This window comes from Hoplias malabaricus, chromosome 9, assembly GCF_029633855.1.
Source record: "Hoplias malabaricus isolate fHopMal1 chromosome 9, fHopMal1.hap1, whole genome shotgun sequence".
In the NCBI taxonomy this organism is placed as follows: domain Eukaryota; kingdom Metazoa; phylum Chordata; class Actinopteri; order Characiformes; family Erythrinidae; genus Hoplias; species Hoplias malabaricus.
The window spans coordinates 38,705,743-38,725,782 of record NC_089808.1 but is presented as its reverse complement, the minus strand read 5'-3'; the positions used below and the strand labels follow the sequence as shown (position 1 = coordinate 38,725,782).

The following is a 20,040-nucleotide window of genomic DNA, read 5'->3' as shown; positions in this document are numbered from 1 at the left end:
TCAGTTAAAACATTCAAATGGTTGCTGGGGAGAGCGTCGCACGATTGCGACCGTTAAAAGAATCGATTCAATTAAGTGATTCACATGCGCAGGAGGGTGCGTCGTATGCAAATTCGGGCACTTCCTCTTCTTTAAATCAATGCCTTTTATAGTTAAGTGTGTGTGTATGTGTTGTGTGTGTGAGCGAGCGAGAGAGAAAAAAGAAAAAGAGAAACAGAAAGAGAGAGAGAGTGTGTTTGACATAAAGTCCAGCACTTCTGAAGCCTCTACCAAACCCGGAACATGGAGAGACACACTGCTGCACAATGAACCGCTGAGTGTTTGTCTGTGTGTGTTCGTGCGTGTGTTTAGGGGAGTGTGTATTCACCTGCACTCACTTCTGAACACATTGAATATCATCTGGGGTTTTTAAGGTGAGTCTGCTGTGACTTCAGCGCCGTTTTGAACCAGGTTTGTGACATAACGGTTAATTTTTTTTACGCTGTAAGCGGCAAGATATTATTTGTGGCGAATAATTAATTGTACGTCAAGTTTTAAAGAGACAGAGTAGCCCTTTTTTTTGTAGCGTACACTTTATTTATTCACAACTAACTCCAAACGATTAACATAAAGAGGAGTCGATTCTTTTACTATTTCAGAGCGCCTTGATGTGGACAAGATCTGCTTCACGTGCAGGTGGCCCAACAAGCTCATAACGCTGGTTTGTGAAAAGCGTTAAACTGCTGGTTTTCTGTGTTTAATTCATTTATTTCCAGCAAAAACTGGTTTTAAAGGGATTTAAACGCGTCCACCGCCTGTTTATACCTTTCTGCCTGTTGTCTAACTCATGTGGCTGAGACTGGGAGTTGATGAAAAGGAAGAATGCGTGAATAAATGGATAAATGAATCATTAAATACTACATTAGTTATTAATAAAAGAAAACGCAGCTCTGTGTTCGCAGTGACAGAAGCAATAATACAAAATGGTTTCAGACTTCCTCTGTGTGAAGGCACAACGTGCCACTTCCTGATTTTGTTTACACAAAATAGACATTTCAGTGTGGAGCAAGTTCCCTTATTTCACTGCCTTAAAACAAGGCAAGGACCGCTCTACTCGGCCTCGTTGTCACTTGGCGGAGGTAAACTCGGTGTCCCCGGGTCTGCAGACACCCCCCGCGGTGGACACCGGTGTTAAAACTATGCCCAGGTTCTGCAGTGTGATGGAGCTCTGTCTGACACCTGTGGGATGAGCTGGAGTGGTGCTCATCCTTTAAATTCTCTGTTGTAAGTGTTATTTAAATACATCCTACAGTGATAATCAAGTGTAAACGTGTGTGTGGTGGTGTTTATACACCAGAATGCACAATAAAAACAGTCAACGCCGTGGCTGAAGATTTCTGTCTTGATGAATGGGCAGGTCTAGGCAGCAAGGGTTTCTTAGGTCACAAACCTAGGGACCCAATCCTGTACACTTGAGGGGCGGGGCTTTAGAGCTGCAGGTGAGTGGCGGAGGTTTGGCGCGTATCGAATGAGTTTTGAAGGTGTAGGGTTCCATCTAAAGCACTTTAAAGGCTTTAGGGGATTTGTTTTGGAAATAACTTCCAAGAATGTTCTTCTGAAGAATAGAGACGTGTTTTAGAGGTTTAATCAATGACCGGATGGGGATTTAATGCCTTTTAATTTGACTTATTGTTAGGACTGTAATGGTGATGATGGTTTCCCAGTTCAATATGGTTTTCATTCTGAGACATGGTACAAAGTGTAACTCATTATTTTCTGTGTAACGCCCCGGTGTGGATCATACAGGGCTTTGAAGATTGTCTGAACTGAACGGACTTGAAAACAAAAGCTAAAAACATAAGAGAAGTGCACCCCTATCGCTTTTGATCACTGTGATCATTACCACAGATCACTTTTCATCACGGACAGCAGGCTGCAAATGAGTGCTGCAGTTTAAAACACTGACACTGTTTATTTACACAGTTCTCAGGTTCTGTGCTGAAATCGTAAATGATGAGTCAAGTCGAATCAAAAGTGGCCCTTAAGGACGTTTCGTTTCATTTCGTCCGCCAGAAAGTCCCCGACACCACCCCTCGCCCAGTGAAGGAAAATAAACACATTATCAGGTTGGGTTCCCCGTTTAAATATAGTTTTAAAACAAACATTTATTTTTAGATTGAAATCACCTAATGGAACTGGCTTGTAACTCAGTTATTCATTCATTCACTCGCTCACTCTCATACAGTCCTGATATATACTCACTCACTCATTGACTGACACTTTCTCATAGAAATGCATTCTCTCATTCTCATATATACTCACCCACTTACACATACTCACTCATTCACATACATACCCACTCGCACCCATTCACTCACTCACTCACAAATGCATTCACATAAATTCTCACTCACTCACTTCCTTTTTCATACTCACTCAAACACATACATAATCACACATTCACTCACTCACATCCTTATACATACTCACACACTCACAACATGCCTACTCTCATACATACTCACTCTCATATATACTCACACATTCACTCACTCACGTCCTTATACATACTCACTCACAACATACATACTCACTCATTCACTCACTCACATCCTTATACATACTCACTCACAACATACATACTCACACATTCACTCACTCACGTCCTTATACATACTCACTCACAACATACATGCTCACTCATTCACTCACTCACTTCCTTATTCATACTCACATACTCGCTCATACACATAAATACCCACTCAAACACATACATACACATTCACTCACTCACATCCTTATACATACTCACACACTCACAACATGCCTACTCTCATACATACTCACTCTCATATATACTCACACATTCACTCACTCACGTCCTTATACATACTCACTCACAACATACATACTCACTCATTCACTCACTCACATCCTTATACATACTCACTCACAACATACATACTCACTCATTCACTCACTCACTTCCTTATTCATACTCGCTCATACACATAAATACTCACCCACTCAAACACATACATACTCACACATTCACTCACTCACTCACTCACATCCTTATACATACTCACACACTCACAACATACCTATTCTCATACATACTCATTCACTCACTCACGTCCTTATGCATACTCACTCACTAACTCACAACATGCCTACTCTCATACATACTCACAACATACTCACTCTCATATATATACTCACACATTCACTCACTCACGTCCTTATACATACTCACTCACTCACAACATACCCACTCTCATACATACTCACACACACAAATATCACTAACTCATAGTCATGCACTCACAAACACCCCCTCACTCACTTCGTTGTGTACACACACACACACACACACTCTGTCTGTGCCGTCTTGTTTTCCTCAGCAATGCACCACAGACATTGCACTTCGCCCAAAATAAAACTTTCCACCGGTCTGTTACAGACTGTTATCAGGGCTCTGCTCATCACTTCTCCACAAACGGTGTGTGAACACGTCGTCCCTCATCTCTTCAGAAAATACAGATAATAATAATACAATATGAAGGGTTTGAATATAATTTCTACTCTTTGCTGCAGTAAGAGTTTCTGCTCTACACTAGGTGGTGTATTTGTTTGCATTCAGCCTCCATTGCATTTGGATTTGTTTGCATTCAGCCACGAGAACTTAGGGATGTCCGGCACCAATAAGTGGTGAATCATAAATGCATCTCCAGCTCATCTCAGAGCTATCGATCAGAGCTCCGTCACTCCAGAGAAAACAGTTTAACACCTCTCCAGCCAACGCTTGGCATTGAGCATGGTGACCTTAATCTGTGGAGATTATACTAGATGCGTGTGGTGTGCACGAGTGTGTTCATAAAAGATGCACCTTAAAGAGGCTGATTTCACTCATTAGCTTTTAAACATGGAGTGAATATTGTAGAATTAGGGCTGTGAAAAGATACAGAGCAAAACCAAAACTGTGCTCCTATAAATCATGATGAATCACATTGTCACTTTATGACAGAAGCTTTTAATTATGAATATTTAAATGTATAATAAACGAATCAAGATAAAATGAACACTGGAATGTTATTTATTAGCAGTGTCTAGTGATTAAAATGTAATCACAACAGTAAAGTTAAAGGCGAGTACTTCTCTGTGTGATTGAGAGGGAGATTAAAGTATATTCTGATATGCACCACATACTAGTGTTAGTTCTGGTGATTTTTGACTTGGAATAATGTTTTCTGAATAAACATTTTAGGGAGAGCTTTAGCGTCGGATACAGAAATTTTATTGGAGAAAATGAACATTGCCAAACAGCTCAGGCTCGAACCTGGAGGGGTTAAGTGAGGTAGAAGGTGTGTGTGTGTGTTAAAGAGAGAGAAAATTAGAGAGGAAGAATTAGTTGTGATGTATATATTCCATAATTCACCATTAATTTCATGTATTCTACCTTCTGAACACAACTGTAGCGACGCTGTGTTTACGTCACTAAATAGAACCTCTACGTCACTAGACGCCTTACAAAAAGAGTGAACTATGAGAGGAAGTTATGGCCAAATTTGATTAATTGGTATTTAAAAAGAACAAATTTACTCGTTCACACTCCCACATGTCAATATTGACAGCCCTAATTAGTATTTAATTAACTACAGTGGGCTGCTAGTTTGAGCTTGTGTCTGTGCACTATAGTTGTGTATAGTTGTGAGATCAGGTCTATAGACTCAGCACCCCCTCTATAACACCTGTGGATCCTGAGCTGCTGTGAAAGCCGTATCAGATCCCTCTCGTAATAAAAAGTCTGTCTTTTTTGGCGTATGGAAAGTTAGCACTTCATTTTCACACTGCCATCTGTTACTGTTCTGTAGCTCTCAGATGGCGGACTGTGATAACGCCCGACCGCACGACACAATGCTTGCAAGTTCATGCAAAATGACAGCGCATGGCTTCGTAGCGTTGCCCTTAACTCACTGTATCTGGGCCGTAGGTCAGAAGACGGCGAGGGCAGATTTTGCCAGTCAAATACGCTGGTGTCTGTGTGCGGTATTGTATTCTTTCCTGGTTGAACCCTTATTGTGCTCTGAGATGTTGCATAATATGAAGTTGCACAAAAGCTGTATGTCCCAGTGTTTCTGCACTAATGCGTTTAGTCATCAAGGAGCGGGAGAGTTCTTACTGCCACACTGGAAAATACTGTCTTCTTTAGAGTGCGTTTTGAGGTGTGAGGTGAACCCTGTGTGGGAGTTGATGCTTATTTTTCTGAACATGTTTTGCAGAGCTTGTTTTCACTGCTCTGCTCGGGTCCTGTGCAGCACCAGATCTGCTCGTCTGGCACCTTGCGTTTCCTCAGAGCGTGTGCAGATGCTCAGAGAGGTCAGGTCGACATGCTGTTTGTATTCAGCCGTTGAAATGGTTGTTGGCCTGGATATACACGTCCTGGAAACACAACTATAAGTGATTACCATAATATTCTTTAAAAATGACTGTTTGAGGGCATTAGCGCATTATTTTGAGGATCTGGATTTACTGATATCCCCCAAAGTCTGAAACTGTGGGACATACCACAGTCATTGTGATTTTGGTGCTGTGTCTTACTTAGAGGGCAGGTGCTTCAGAGCTGTTCTGCCCCCTTGTCTGTGTCTCTGACCCGTCTGTGCGCTGGAGCCGTCTTTATGTGAGAGCTCAAAGACGAGGTTACGCTGAGCAAACCACACAAAACGAGCAAAACGGAGGATAAGGAAACAGAAGCAAAGCAGAGCTTCTGCTCCTCGCTCCTCACTGCTGTGCGCTCGGGGGCGGGGTGAACAGTGAGCGGCTCGTTATCACTTAAAGGAACAGGTGCTGAAAGCGGCCACTCTGAACAGGGGGAGAACTGCTGTTGAGTTGTTTGGTTCTTGTCTTATTTTGACAAAAGCAGGTAAATTAGGTTTTATTAAGGCCTCAGAACTGTGTTCACATGTGGAAAAGGGATTATTCCATGTCTTGACCACTGAAGGTTTCTATAGAAAACAAAGCTTTTTGACCCTTTTTACCCTTCTTTAAATTGATATTATTATTCTTTTAGATTGCAGATGTTCCACCTCTTCTGGAGGTGCTGAGTCAGTCACAGCTGTATGTGGGAATGCACAGTGATATCAGAATCATGTACCAAAGGTTTGGCCCCAGCTCATCCACTGTATCTTCTGAAGTAAAAGATGTCAGTGGGGTGTTGGTTCCTCTTTGGCTGCAGTAACAGTTCCTACTCTTTTAGGAAGGCTTTGGACTGCACATGGGACCATGTCAGTGAAGATTTGATGGCACTCATACTGGGGAGCGTTAGTTAGATTATGTGCTGGTGTTAGCTGATTAGATCTGGATAAGAAACACTTCTCCAACTCATCCCAGAGGCATCAGAGGCTGCTTCATCTCACCAAAGTTTCACTGTTGCTTTATTTATTTATTTATTTATTAATCTGTAATTCAAAACCCAAACGTTTTGTTATTTTATGGTGTAGTATTAATAATACATTTTAATGCATTTAATAACATTTAATACACTTTATTCAACCAAAAATGACGTAGTTTGAAAATGGCGAGTGAGAAGTATTTATTGGTCGCTACATCATTTGTTATGAGTTGAATCAGGAAAAAGTGCTGTAAAAACATCATCAAATTGTTCTGTTCTTGTGGATAATACTGTGTCCGAAAGTGTGTGTGTTTTAATTTTGACGATTTAAAGCTGTTTGATATTGTGGCGATCGTGAACAGAGCGTATTTAGGGCTGGACAATAATTCGATATTAATAAATATCACAATATAAAATATTTCAATAACGATATGATTTTTAAACACATTTTCATTATCTCAGTATACGTTATTTACAGCATCTGACTGACGTACGTTACAGGGCGCTGTCGTCCGTTCAGCACTCGATTTAAAAATATTAATACTGACAAAGCTAATAGGTTCATGTTTGAAGGTGAGGTCATGTTTCTTGTCGGTTCTTGGAAGTTTTTCAGTGGGTTTTACACTGTTCTTATTAATATCGGAATAATATTGTTATCAACGTACATTAAGAAATATATCGTGATATAAATGTTTGCCCTATCGTCCAGCCCCAGGTGTTTTAATACGTAATTAATTATTTAGTAAATAAAATTGTGTGTAAATTTAAATATTATGCAACATTTACCATCAAATAACAAGAGTGGGCGAATGATTACTTTTTGAATTACAATTATACATCACACAATGTCTTTAAAACGTTTTTACATTTTTGTAGGTACAGTTTTTACACGTTTTATTATTTATTTATTTATTATTATTGGAAACATTCAGTGCGGAAATGCGATGACCACACACTCAGTTTAGGAGATCTGCTGCTAGGCCTCAACCCTCTGCTAGAGCCAAAGTAGCAGCCTGACAGTGACCGGTCTTCAGGTTTTTGATAGCGATGGATATTTGTGGGAACTTTCGATGTTCTCAGCTCTGCAGCGTATTTATAAACGCAGGCTTTTCGTTTGAGTCAGGCGTCTGGGTGAAGAGGAAGAAGGCCGTGTTTCATGAGGCAGAGGGTGTTTTTAGACAGCGGTTTCACAACCTCAGCTCCTTTATGACCTTAAACTCGGGTGCAGTTTAATCGAGGCGCTAATGCCGTACGGTTTAATGGAGCGTAAACACGTCTGTGTGAGGAAACAACATGTTTGAGAAACATCTCCAGCGCTAATCTGTGTTTAAGAGGGAGATCTGTTAATGTACGCTGCATGGGAAATTAACGTCAGTGTAGTAAACATAAGTACTGTGATAATCACTCGTTTTTCTGTTTCTGAGATTGTTGTAAAGGTATTAACACATTATTCATCTGTTTCTAGCTCTGAGGCTGTGTCCAGCACTGTCTCTTCCCTCAACATCCACAGCGGTGTGGGTGTGTACAGTGTTTGTGGTTGTGTTTGTGTGGTATTGGTGTGTGTGTGTGTCTTTGTATCTGAGTCTAGCTGTATGCAGTGTGTGTGTGTGTGTGTGTGTGTGTGTGTGGGGGGGGGGTAAGCAGTGATTGTGTGAGGAGTGAAGAAAGCTGAGCTTGTGCAGTCACGCCAGGAGGAGCGTGTTCTCACAGGTCCCTCAGTCATCCTGGTTTGGCTTGTGTTGGCGTGCACACACATACACACATTCTTCCACGCTGCAGCTCAGTGAAGAGGCTGCGGGCAGCGGAGGATCGGACAGTTCAGTTCCAGCCTCAAGTCCCTGGTCGTGTAAATGAATGCGCTGGACCTCGAAGAGCAGCTGTGAGTTTGATAAGTTTCTCTTAAACAGTTTTCCTCAGTTTTATGAATCCATAATGTCTGTAAAGTGACTCCAGCATCAGCAGGACTTTCAGAGAGAGAGTGTTTACATATAAACTAAAGCGATCACTGCAGAGAAATCTGATTCTGGCTCTAATTCAGCCGACGAGTTTATGCACACTTAAGTGTTGTGATAATAAGAACTCCAGGGGGGTGTTTAACCAGATCACATGCCTGAGCAGTAGCAGGAGGGAAGGAGACGTTCCTATTGGTCTCCGGCTAAGGTCTCGGAGTCAGTAAAGAGATTCTTGATGAATTCACTCGTCCATATTTACGCTGTGTTTGCAAACTGCAAGTGAACCCAGTGGTGAAGAGAAATGAGGTGACGTTAACAGCAGAAAGTCTCTGGTTTAATGGTGGTTTCTTGTTGCTGCTGGTGGAGTGTTGAACGCTGCTGTGGTGTTTACCGCTTCGTGTTTATGTGCACAGACGAGTACGCTGTACAGTGATATCAGTTTCAGACATGGCCATTTCAGTTAAACGTTATCTACCTGTAAATGAATTGATTAATTAATAAACTAATTTACGTCAAATGAGCCGTCCAAACTTAGTAATTAACTTTCAAAACCAAACCTTTATACGATCCAAACATCTCAGTAACTGGAACAGTTGTTCCCATCTTTACTCAGTGTTTACATAACATTTCACGACAAAATAATAACTGTACGTTATAAACACACACACATATATTACATTCGTTAAATGGTTGTTTGGGATTCGAGTGGCATTTCAATTTATTTGTGCAAAATGACGGGGTGGCGAAGGGCTGCTGTCGGTTCTAATGTATTTACATTGCATTTATTTTACTGCATTTGCACCCAACGATGAGAAAAATGAGATTACTTTATCTGTAGATTATTGTTAATGGTAAATCTATTAGCACTTTCCACCTGAAATCTGAACTGAACCTAAAAAATGTAATAAAATAACAAGGTGTGTCTAAGAAGGCCATAGAGAAGTTGAGATAATAATAACATTATTGTTGTTTACATGGAAATGCTGTTAAATCTGTTATTTTAGTCGTTTTTTTGTTGTTGTTTTCAGAACGATGCTCTCCACTCAGTACAGACTTTACTTTAGTGAACGTACTCCACTCCCTCCTCAGGGCTGAGTGATTGATTGTAGAGAATATAAATCCCAGTCTTTGGGAAGGCCACGCTGTGCAGGCGGCATGTTTTGTTAATTTTCTAAGTGAACACATCCTACAGCACACACACTTTGGCACGGTTTCCTGAAGCGAACGTTTCAAAGAAAGAGCAACTTGTTCCTGAGTAAAATGTCTTAGGTTTTTATTATTTTTCAGTCGGTGTATTGAACATTTACACTATGAATGAAATGTTTTCCCTGGAAATGATTGATTATTTAATTTTGACTTAACACACGTAACTCCCTCTACAGCTGAAAGTGTCATTTACTTTTACTTTGACAGCACAGTCCTGAAATCCAGGGGGAGTTGGAGGGAGGGCGTTGTTTTCTGCCCTCCCCCGAAAGTTAAATAGTGCAGTTTCCGCAGTGCTGAGCCCGGAGCAGCGACGACAGAGGCTCTGTTCTCCCTGTTACAGCTCAGATAAAAAACATCACAATGATTTTGAAGCTGTGGATTTAAGATAAAATTAAAAATTACTACCTAGAGTCAGTGTCTTTGATGCAAAGCACTGAATAGCGCCCCCTTGTTGAGCAGTTCTGAAACCTGAGCGTATATCCGAGTGTATATCACATGGAGCTTTAACTCTTCTTATATTGAGTTTGTTTATTTCCTGAAGGTGTCGAATGTTTGAACGTGAAGGAAAAGTGCAGACGCATCTCTGTTCCTGAGAATCTCTCTGTCCCAATGCAGGCCAAAACATGTTCTATGCACTTGACGAGTATTAGGAGATAGAAATTAGTGTACGTTGTGCAGAGGGGAAGGATTTGAGTATCTCAAATATCAGCAGGCTTTTTTTTTTAGCATATGTCACTGTGTAGTAGTCTTTGCTCAGAGCTGTTCTGTAAAGCAGTATCTGGATTTGCACCAGGAGAATTGAGACAGAAACAGTTTTACATGTGACCAATCAAAAACTGTGCTTACTTTTCTTATTACAGCATCTGTATCATGTCTGTTCACTGTGTTATAAGATGCCATGAGACCAAGGCTTTGTATAATAATGGGGCAGCCGTGGCCTGGTGGTTAGGGAACCAACTGGGCGTGTAACTGGATGTTGTGCTGGTTCAATCCCCAGAGACGGCAGGTCATGACTGAAGTGCCCCCTAGTGTTCACTAGTGTGTGTGTGTGTGTGTGTGTGTGTGTGTGTTTCACTGCACGGATTGGGCTAAATGCGGAGAACAAATTCCTCTGTGTGCAGCACCGTGGCCAATAAAGTTATTTCAATTCTAATTTAATATGTACCTGATATTTTCTACAGAATGCTTGAAATATGCTTCAGATTATATAATATATGGAAGAGTAACTGTCCTTTGGGATCCGTGAGTTAATGGGGGTGTCGTAAAGCAAGGAAAACGCTAAGCTCTGCAGGAGAGGGGACCCCCGTTACCAAGCAACAGATAAAAACCTCAAGGGTCTACAACAGATTAATTTAGAGCAAGGAAAGTCATGGGCCATTTTCAGAAGCTGAAAAAAAAAAACCTCAAATAACAACCACAGACCTGAAAGCATTCAGTCAAAACCTAACCCTGACTAAACCAAACGTGCCGTCAGCCCACCTCCACCTCTCGGGTCACTGTGTATGACGCCTTACACACTGAACAGGCCAGGTATGTACAGAGTATATACAGTATTCTAGACAATAAGGTAATAATTAAAATAAAACTATGATGATAAGGTAAATATAAATATCATGTCTGAATGTCACAAATACACTTATTTCAGTCTGCTTTGTAGTGTGAACTGTGTGGAATGCGTCTAGAACAGAGTGAAGATGTACAGGGTGGGCCATTTATATGGATACACCTTAATAAAATGGGAACGGTTGGTGATATTAACTTCCTGTTTGTGGCACATTAGTATATGGGAGGGGGGGGGACGTTTCAAGATGGGTGGTGACCATGGCGGCCATTTTGAAGTCGGTGAATTTGGATCCAACGCTTTGTTTTTTCAATGGGAAGAGGGTCATGTGACACATCAAACTGATTGGGAATTTCACAAGAAAAACAATGGTGTGCATGGTTTTAATATAACTTTATTCTTTCATGAGTTATTTACAAGTTTCTGACCACTTATAAAATGTGTTCAAAGTGCTGCCCATTGTTTTGTTCTTGTGAAATTCCCAATAAGTTTGATGTGTCACATGACCCTCTTCCCATTGAAAAAACAAAAGTTGGATCCAAAATGGCTGACTTCAAAATGGCCGCCATGGTCACCACCCATCTTGAAAATTTCCCTCCTCCCATATACTAATGTGCCACAAACAGGAAGTTAATATCACCAACCATTCCCATTCTATTAAGGTGTATCCATATAAATGGCCCACCCTGTACATTTGAATGATGTGAACTTTTGATTGTGTAAATGTGTTTGGTTGGCATTGTTGGGGGCGTTTGCGGTTCTAGTACAGACTTCAGTCAAGATCAGTATCACTATGGGGATTATAGCAGCAGAAAATTAGGAATGGGATAGTGGAGGTGCGAGGGAAGAATGAACATGGTCCAGTGTCGTAACAAATCTGTCCTGAAATGGCACGCCCTCAGTCAGGGTCAACAATGTCGGATATGGTGCTGAAGAAATACCAGACCAGTGTGGCGTTATTGTTCAGTGTCCACAAATATACGTTGGATTTGGAAAAGAGAAAACATGGTTCCATCTCTAATCATCCTTTTATGTGAGAAATGAATTTAATTTAAGTTTTTGTTGATTTCTTCTGTGGCCTTTCATTCTCTCAAATATAAAGAGCATCCTTCATCGTTAAATCTTCAATATTATTTAAATCTGACTGGAGAGAGTCGACTTATTTCGACCCGACCCTGGCCACACTGAGCTCCCCTTTAATGGGAACCGGTGATTTGACCCAGCCGTAGACACCGGTTTCTTCTAACGCTCATGGGCCTGCTGTGTCTTCAGTTCAGTGCAGAAGCCGTAACTACAGCTACAGCTGTAACTTAAAGACCTGGGGCGGCTGTTTTACAAAGCGGGATTTAGATTAGATTAAAGCAGATTAGAGGAGATCACCGCTTTAATCCAGTGGAAGTTTGCCTTCTCCATAGAAATCCAATACGAAATGACAAACACAGTTGAAACATAAGGAATGAAGGCGAGGAGAGGGAGTGTATAACCACCGCTCGCACTCCACCTGATAGAGGCTCTGTTTAACTAATGAAGGCCAAAAATAAAAACAGCATGTGGAACAAAGATTTGAAGTGTAGGAGCTTAAAAACGTTCCCCAGTTTGTTAGTTCCTCCGGAGCTGAGGGGCAGTTAGCTGCTGTAGGCTTTAATTTATCTGCTTTACTAAGAAACCCTGCCTTGTGTGAAACACTCCCCCGAGGGCAGGGCTTTTGTAGAAGGAAGCTCCTCAAGTTCGCAGCGTAAGAGTCACTGCAGGATCATCTTCCTCCACCAAGGGGCAGTAAAACTCCACTGATTTTAGTGAAGCAAAATAAAGCCCAGGCCTGGGATTGTAAGAGGTTGACGAGGTCTGGCTTGTTTTCAAGGTTAAGTAGAGTTAGGGATCTTCAAAATGGACGGTTGAAGGAAAATATCCTGTTTACAAAATGGTTCGCAGACCTCTTTGATTTCTCGGTTGTGGATTCTGCTTTTCAGTTCTGCTTCTTTATTCTCTGGCCTCGTTTTTAAAGCTGTGGGATGGTTTGTCTTTGGTGCTGATTGTGAAGCGAGGAGTGTCCACTCAGGACGTTGTTGTAGTATTATGTGGTGACTTCATGGCGTCGTGGGTTCCTGTAATTTTCACTGGAGTCTCTTCAGCCAACACCTCAGAGCCCTGCCTCTAGCCTCTAGCGTCAACCAGAACAGGGGGCATCTGTACCGTGTCTCTGCTCCTCTGCCCCTGGGCAAGTGCGTGTCCTCTGTAGCCGTGACACCGCTGGGATGTTATTGTGGGGGGTTGGAGGGGCCATCCTGGGGTTCACCCAGAGTTCAGGAGCGCTTCCAGGCAGGTTATTCGAGGGAGATGAGCCTCAGAAGCGGGAGACTGTTTATGTCTGTACATCTAAAGCTACACCATCTGCCTGGAGCGGAATAAAAACACATAAGGCTGAAGAGGTGCTTTGAAGTGGATATAACAGGATTTAAGCTGCAGCAGTGTCACTGTGGGAGAGTCTTTCAGGAGTTGTAGCGCTGTGCTGTGAGACACTGAGATTACAGGTGAATATGTGGAGTTAGGGGGAAATGTATCGTTTAAACCGGTGTAAGCACACAACCTTCCTTTCCTTTTAGCCGCGTTAAGACCGAACAAAGACTGGACCTGGACGGTGGGTGCCGGCAGCTCCAGACTGTTTTGAAAAGAGCTTTCTGGAAGTCTGCTTCGTGTCCGGTAGATGTTTTAGGTTCCTGTAGCGTCAAATTACTCTGTGTTTAATAAAAGCGTTGTAGAATTGACAGGGTGGAAAGGTGGCGCTACGAGTGATGTTTTCCCACACAGCTCCAGGGCCCTGCGGTCACGCTGGTGCTACTCCACTGTCCTGCCACCACAGAGCAGGTGTGATTCGTGCTGGATCAGGTGCACTACAGGTGGAGTGACTGTTAAAGATGAGGTTTAAATACAGAGGAACGAGCCGAACCAGTCGTGTGTTATTGGAACTTTAATCACCACATCATCAATTGACCGTTCACTGATTATTGCACACTGTTTTATTGTGGTCTACTGTACGATGTAAATATCATTTGTCAGATGTGTGAGTGCACTCAGTGTTTGAAGCGGCGGAGCCTAAATGACACAGCGTAAATACACCTGACTCACTGTTCTCGAGAGACAGCAGCCCAAACGTTCCAGTGTAGCTTTCTGTTATGATTTTGAAGACTGTAGTGTCGCTGTCCATTTGTAGACAAAGTAAATCAGTAATTATTTGACTCTACAGCTGAGATGATGGTGGTATGAGAAACTGTACCTGTGCTGAGCAGCAGTGTATTACAGTGCTGTTATATCGTGTCTTTGCCTAAAACATCACACACTGGCCCAAACCCAAGGCGAGTTATTGGGTGATCTCAGACACAGCGACCAGTGCGGTTTCCGGTTTCTTCTGAAGTGGTAAACCCTTTTTTGTTTTGTTTTTAAATTGAGAAGCTAGTGCTTTAAAGATGGAAGGCGTCACATTACTGAGGCAGAACTGGTTCAGTATGAGCTGGTACAGTGTTTCCTAAACCGCAGCCTCTACCCGAGCCGAGCTGAATGTAACGGCGCTAACGGTGAGTGCTACAGTGAACTCATGGTGGAGTCAGAGTCTTCAGCAGGGGGAATTATTTCAGCATGTGCTGTGTAATGTGTTGTGGCGTCGTCCTGCTTCTCCTCTCTCTCTCTCTCTCTCTCTCTCTCTCTCCACACACACACATAAACACAAGCCCAGATTCCCCTCTTTCCCCTCGGCATCACTTCTCCTAAATCATACAGGGGTCAGTCTGCAGTGTGACGTACTGATGAGGCACAGCGTGTGTCCGGAAGCTTCTCTCTGTGCAGCTTCACACCCAGAAGAAAACAGTGAGAAGCGACAGACTACTACGAGGACTGGGGGAAACAGATGGGCGGAGCTGGACAGCTGTAGAGACAACAGTCTAGAACGTTCCTCAGCAGTGAGTCAGGGGAGGGGGAGAGAGAGAGAGACAGACAGAAAGAGAGAGAGAGAGAGTGACTCCACCCAAGCGCAAGTGATGGAAATTGTGTCATCTTTACTGTCCAGCTCATTCCCCTCATTTGTCTTCACTGCTCTCAGTGGTAATAAAAGTCTGTTGGTCGTAGCCGTCCACACAAAGTATGCTACTTAAAATCTTTTATAGCTGACCCATTTCTGCCTGTTCATTTTTTACCAGTGGGGGCTTATTTTGTATTTGTTTTTATTCTAATAGTAATGAAGCTAATGAGCTAATGTACCCTTAAAATACAGAGCTGAACTTAATCGACCCCCCCCTCCGTCTTAAGGGGATTAAGAGAGCTCTTTCAGGGGACGTAAGTAACATGGCAACAGGTTTCTGGAGTGAGGTGGACGTGGGCAGAATTGGTTGTTAAAGTTGCTTTAGTAGCAGGGGCTAGGATACTGACTGGCCATTCAGAGGTACTGAATACAGCTGGTTATTAAATCTCTTTTTAGTGTTACTCTGAGATGCACCTCAGACCTCATCTGCCACTCACCACTTCCAGAGAGAGACCCTCAGATCAGCTGCTTTTAACTGTTCCTCGTTCCTCACACTCAGACTGAGACGGAAAGTGATAGAGCCTTCTGACGACAGAACATCTTCCCGTTTTATATAACATCATCTCCTCTGCTAGAGATTTTAAAGTCTGGCCTGAAATCAGTGTGGTGTCCCCTGGGGTTTGTACATCTGAGTAACACTTTACTTAAAGGGCTCAACGTTCATGACGTATACATGTTTCACGTGATATTATTCCTGGTGACTGTCTGTGAGGAGTGTGGTGTGTTCTCCCTGTGTCTGTGTGGGTTTCCTCCGGGTGACTGTCTGTGAGGAGTATGGTGTGTTCTCCCTGTGTCTGTGTGGGTTTCCTCCGGGTGACTGTCTGTGAGGAGTATGGTGTGTTCTCCCTGTGTCTGTGTGGGTTTCCTCCGGGTGACTGTCTGTGAGGAGTGTGCTGTGTTCTCCCTGTGTCTGTGTGGGTTTCCTCCGGGTGACTGTCTGTGAGGAGTGTGCTGTGTTCTCCCTGTGTCTGTGTGGGTTTCCTCCGGGTGACTGTCTGTGAGGAGTGTGGTGTGTTCTCTCTGTGTCTGTGTGGGTTTCCTCCGGGTGACTGTCTGTGAGGAGTGTGGTGTGTTCTCTCTGTGTCTGTGTGGGTTTCCTCCGGGTGACTGTCTGTGAGGAGTGTGGTGTGTCCTCTCTGTGTCTGCGTGGGTTTCAGAAACCTTTTTTTTTTTTTTTTTTTCAACTTTTCTTTTAATAGAAACTTGTTAGACCTCAACATAATTGTGCACTAATACGACAAATAAATGTTTTAACGTTTCCAGACGAAAACAATGCATAAGGAAGTACAACAGAAAAAATCAAGTGATGCTGCTTAAACAGTGAGTGTGTGAGTGTGTAGCCGTGTTGGCGCTGCTGCTGCCCTCGCGTGGTGCACATGTGTAAATGCGAACGGGAAACGCTCACCGGCCGATCGCCGACTGTGGCCGATCACAATAAAAACCGGCCTTTTACCGGTCACAACCGATCAATCACTGCGTCTCTTATATATCATTTTTTATTTATTATTGTTTGTTTAATTAATAGTTGTCATAGTGACACTGTGTGAATTTCTGATCGATAAGAATAAAATATTTGACCCGGCCTCACCCTTTTGGACAGTGATTTGACGCTTTAAAACACTGCTAAGATTTCTATTTAATAATTTTAATGATGTATTTGTTTGGTGCAGTTGGTTATTCTTTCTCTTTTAAAAAAAAAAAGACAAAATATATATTTATTTAAGTTGAGTGCCCAGAAATTAAGCATTTCACTGAAAATATAGTGGTTTGACATAAATATGAGGACATTTATTGTGAAAACATATAAATATTGTTAATATTAATGTCGTGTAACTCATGTATAGTTTATGAACGTTAATTTAAACATTGCTTTGAAGTGTTTATGTAGACGCCCTTTGAGTAAAGCTTCTTTTATTGGAGCGTCTTTAATGTTATTGTACAGCGCTGCGGTGGACGCTCGTCTTTACGCGTGTGTGTGTGTGTGTGTGTGTGTGTGTGAGCTCTGTGATGCCAGGTCAGCTAAGAGCTGAGAGTGTAATATTAATAACATTGATAGTGTGGCAAAACCATGGGTTGAATCTGGGTCAGGAGAGGCGCTCTCTCTCTCTCTCTCTCTCTCTCTCTCTCTCTCTCCTGCAGTAGCCCAGCACTGCAGAGCCCCGCCTCGACTCGCCCCATCCCTCGTGACTCCACACTGTGCTGTTTGTGAGAGAGAGAGGGGGGTGGGGAGTGAGGGGCGTTCTCCCGCTGCACTGACTGGCTGTAGTATTCGTAGTAGAAGGATGGGCACGTGGACCCTCATGCTGTTCTCCTGTTGAAGCTGATTGTGCTGCAGTGGAGCGGACAGTGTGTCGTCCACACCCAGATTACACTGAAAACCTGCCCCACACACTGCTGACACATCTGCAGCCCGGCTTCATACACTCTTCTGCTAATAGGATCGGGATTTTAAGAAAGCCCCCTCTTTATTCATATCTCGTCTTGCGTCCAGTTCTGTACGTGCCGCTGTCTTATTTCCAGGATGTGCACAAATGTACAGTTTAGCACCAGAGACATGAAAAGCACTGGCGCAGCGTTTTAACCCCAGACTCATTTGTCACTTCACAGCCACTGACTGCTATAAAAAGATCTTAAGGAAACGCACGAAGCTTTTACTTGTCATTTTGTGTCGCCGTGAGCACGCGCTCCTCGTTTTCATGTTGTGAGTCTTGTGTCTCTTTCAACTACAGCAGTCATTATTCATTTATTCCTCTTCTTTCAAGATGCTGAGCATTATCCTCAGCCCTGAGCCCCTCCCATTGGCTGCCGCATGTTTTTGGGGAAGAGAGCCAGCTTTGGCTCCATGGAAACAGCAGAATGCTCTCAGCCAATCAGAGCGTAGGGTGGGTGAGTTGTAGTCAAATGAGCAGAAGCCCTGATTTGGCGTGTAGAGCGGGCTTTTGGGGGATCCGGTACGGACACGGGCACACACACACACACACACACACACACACACAAGCACTTTTTTGGTCCCTCTGGTTGTTGAATATGCAGTAACTATGTGGGTGTGAGTGGCCTGGGACTTCAGGGAGAAAACACACACACACACACACACTCTCCACAGTGAGCAGCATAGGTCAGTTACTGAAACCTATTTACCTACTTCTGCTGAAGTTCCTCCATTTGTTTCAGTCAAACCCTCCACTAAAAGGAAAAGAGGCCAAAGCCCAGTCGATTTTAACCACTTTAGCTGTTTATTTTCCACCAAAAAGGGTCCATAAAGAGAGGAACACATTGGAACGTCCAACATCTTCCTCATAACGAGTAACTTCTAGAAACAGAGTGAACCTTCTCAGAACATCAAGCATTTCTCAGCAGTGGAGTATTTCCTAGAGTGGTGCATTGTCTTATGCTTTTCTGTGGATATTTTACAAGGTGTGTGTGTGTTGTGTGTGTGTGTGTGTGTGTACCTGTACCTGAACACCTGTGTCAGCACTGGGTACATCTTAAAGGAGCTGAATTCACTCGTTAGACCGGCTGTCTGCAGGTGTTTGGACACAGTGTGATGAGCTCATTGTTTTTTTACTAAATGTGGACTGTAGTGTACATTTTCTTCATCCAGCTTTAAAAGGATTAAAATAAACAACTTCAGAAGTCACACGCTTCATCTGTTAGACAGCTGAGAACAGGAGAGCACGGTGTTTCTAAATACGGAGCCAGCGTTTTAGGAAAACTGTCTTCCAGGACACGGTGGATAAAAAGTTTGTGGTGGAAGCGCTGTTGGCGTTTTAACTTGGGGGTAACCTTCCTTTCACAGTCAGAGAGTTCTCTCCTGTTTAACTACAGCCTCAGCTGCTCGATTCATAGAACAGGAACATTCCCATTTCAGGGAAAAAACGGACTAAAACAGTTCCCGAACGAGGAGTGTTCACTTCCGAGTGCTCCATAAAGGGAGCGGGGCCTGAGTCAGAGGACAGAACAATCCCCAGGGGAAGCCACCCCTGACAGAATAAACTTTCACTTTTACGAATGACGCTGTACATGTGTGTCTTATCAGGAACGTGGGCGGGATTATGACTGAATAGTGGGCACGTGTCCAGCTTCAGTCCTGGAGGGTCTTAGTGCAGCACTTAAAGGCAGTGTAGCCTTGTTCATGGTTGGACTTTAACTCGTCTGTGAGGTTTTTATTCACCGTTTGAATGATCACAGAAACTCATTTGTAACTGGGGAGGTTTAGATTTGTAGCAGTTACAGTCTGCGTTTACTTTCACGAAAAGTTACTTGTAGGAGTCAGTTCCGCATTCGGAAATACATCTGAAACAGCGACAATACATCAATATGACCTGCCGACGGAGCAGGAATACCGCAACATCCTTAACTTTAAATGACATTTATTGGTCATGGGTTCTGTGCTTTGGTTCTCAGAACTTTAGAACCTACTTTCTGAGCCAGGGATTTATATAAACATCTGACACTTTTTCCAACACGGAGACACATTGGAGATCTGACTAATGGTGAATTTTATAAGAAGTGTATGGAACATCATGTGATGTCAGGTGGAAGGAGATGGTCCAAGCTCCTCCTCCATCTGTCCTTGGGGATGCACTGTGATTACGATTGCTCTTAAATTAAGTGTCTAGCTGGATTACAGTACCACTGAGCACTGGCTTAAGGACGTCAGAGAAATTGATAGTAGATTCAAACACTGGGGCATCACTGATTATTGGAAAATATCTGGAAATGGTCCAACGAATATCAGACAGTTATAATTTAATTTTAATCACTTTAATGCAGTTATTAACTCCAAAATCCAACATGGACGGTCCATAATTTATTTTTTAATATAATTTTTTATATAATTTATAGAAACATTTAAAGGAAAACAGATCTCTAAGACTTA

At 42.7% G+C, this 20,040-nt stretch overlaps 1 protein-coding gene across 5 annotated transcripts in view; it reads left to right on the top strand.

The window, feature by feature from the left end:
• The first annotated feature begins 115 nt into the window (after nt 1-115).
• fam49ba (family with sequence similarity 49 member Ba) overlaps nt 116-20,040 on the top strand; it is a 44,853-nt gene continuing 24,928 nt past the window's right edge. For 2 of the 5 annotated variants that reach the window (XM_066680648.1, XM_066680649.1), the window contains exon 1: nt 8,030-8,249. The gene's annotated coding sequence lies outside the window, so the exon portion shown is untranslated. Of the gene's footprint in view, nt 414-434; nt 451-8,029; nt 8,250-20,040 lie in introns of those variants that run through there. The other 3 variants (XM_066680647.1, XM_066680646.1, XM_066680651.1) reach the window with 3 other exon arrangements.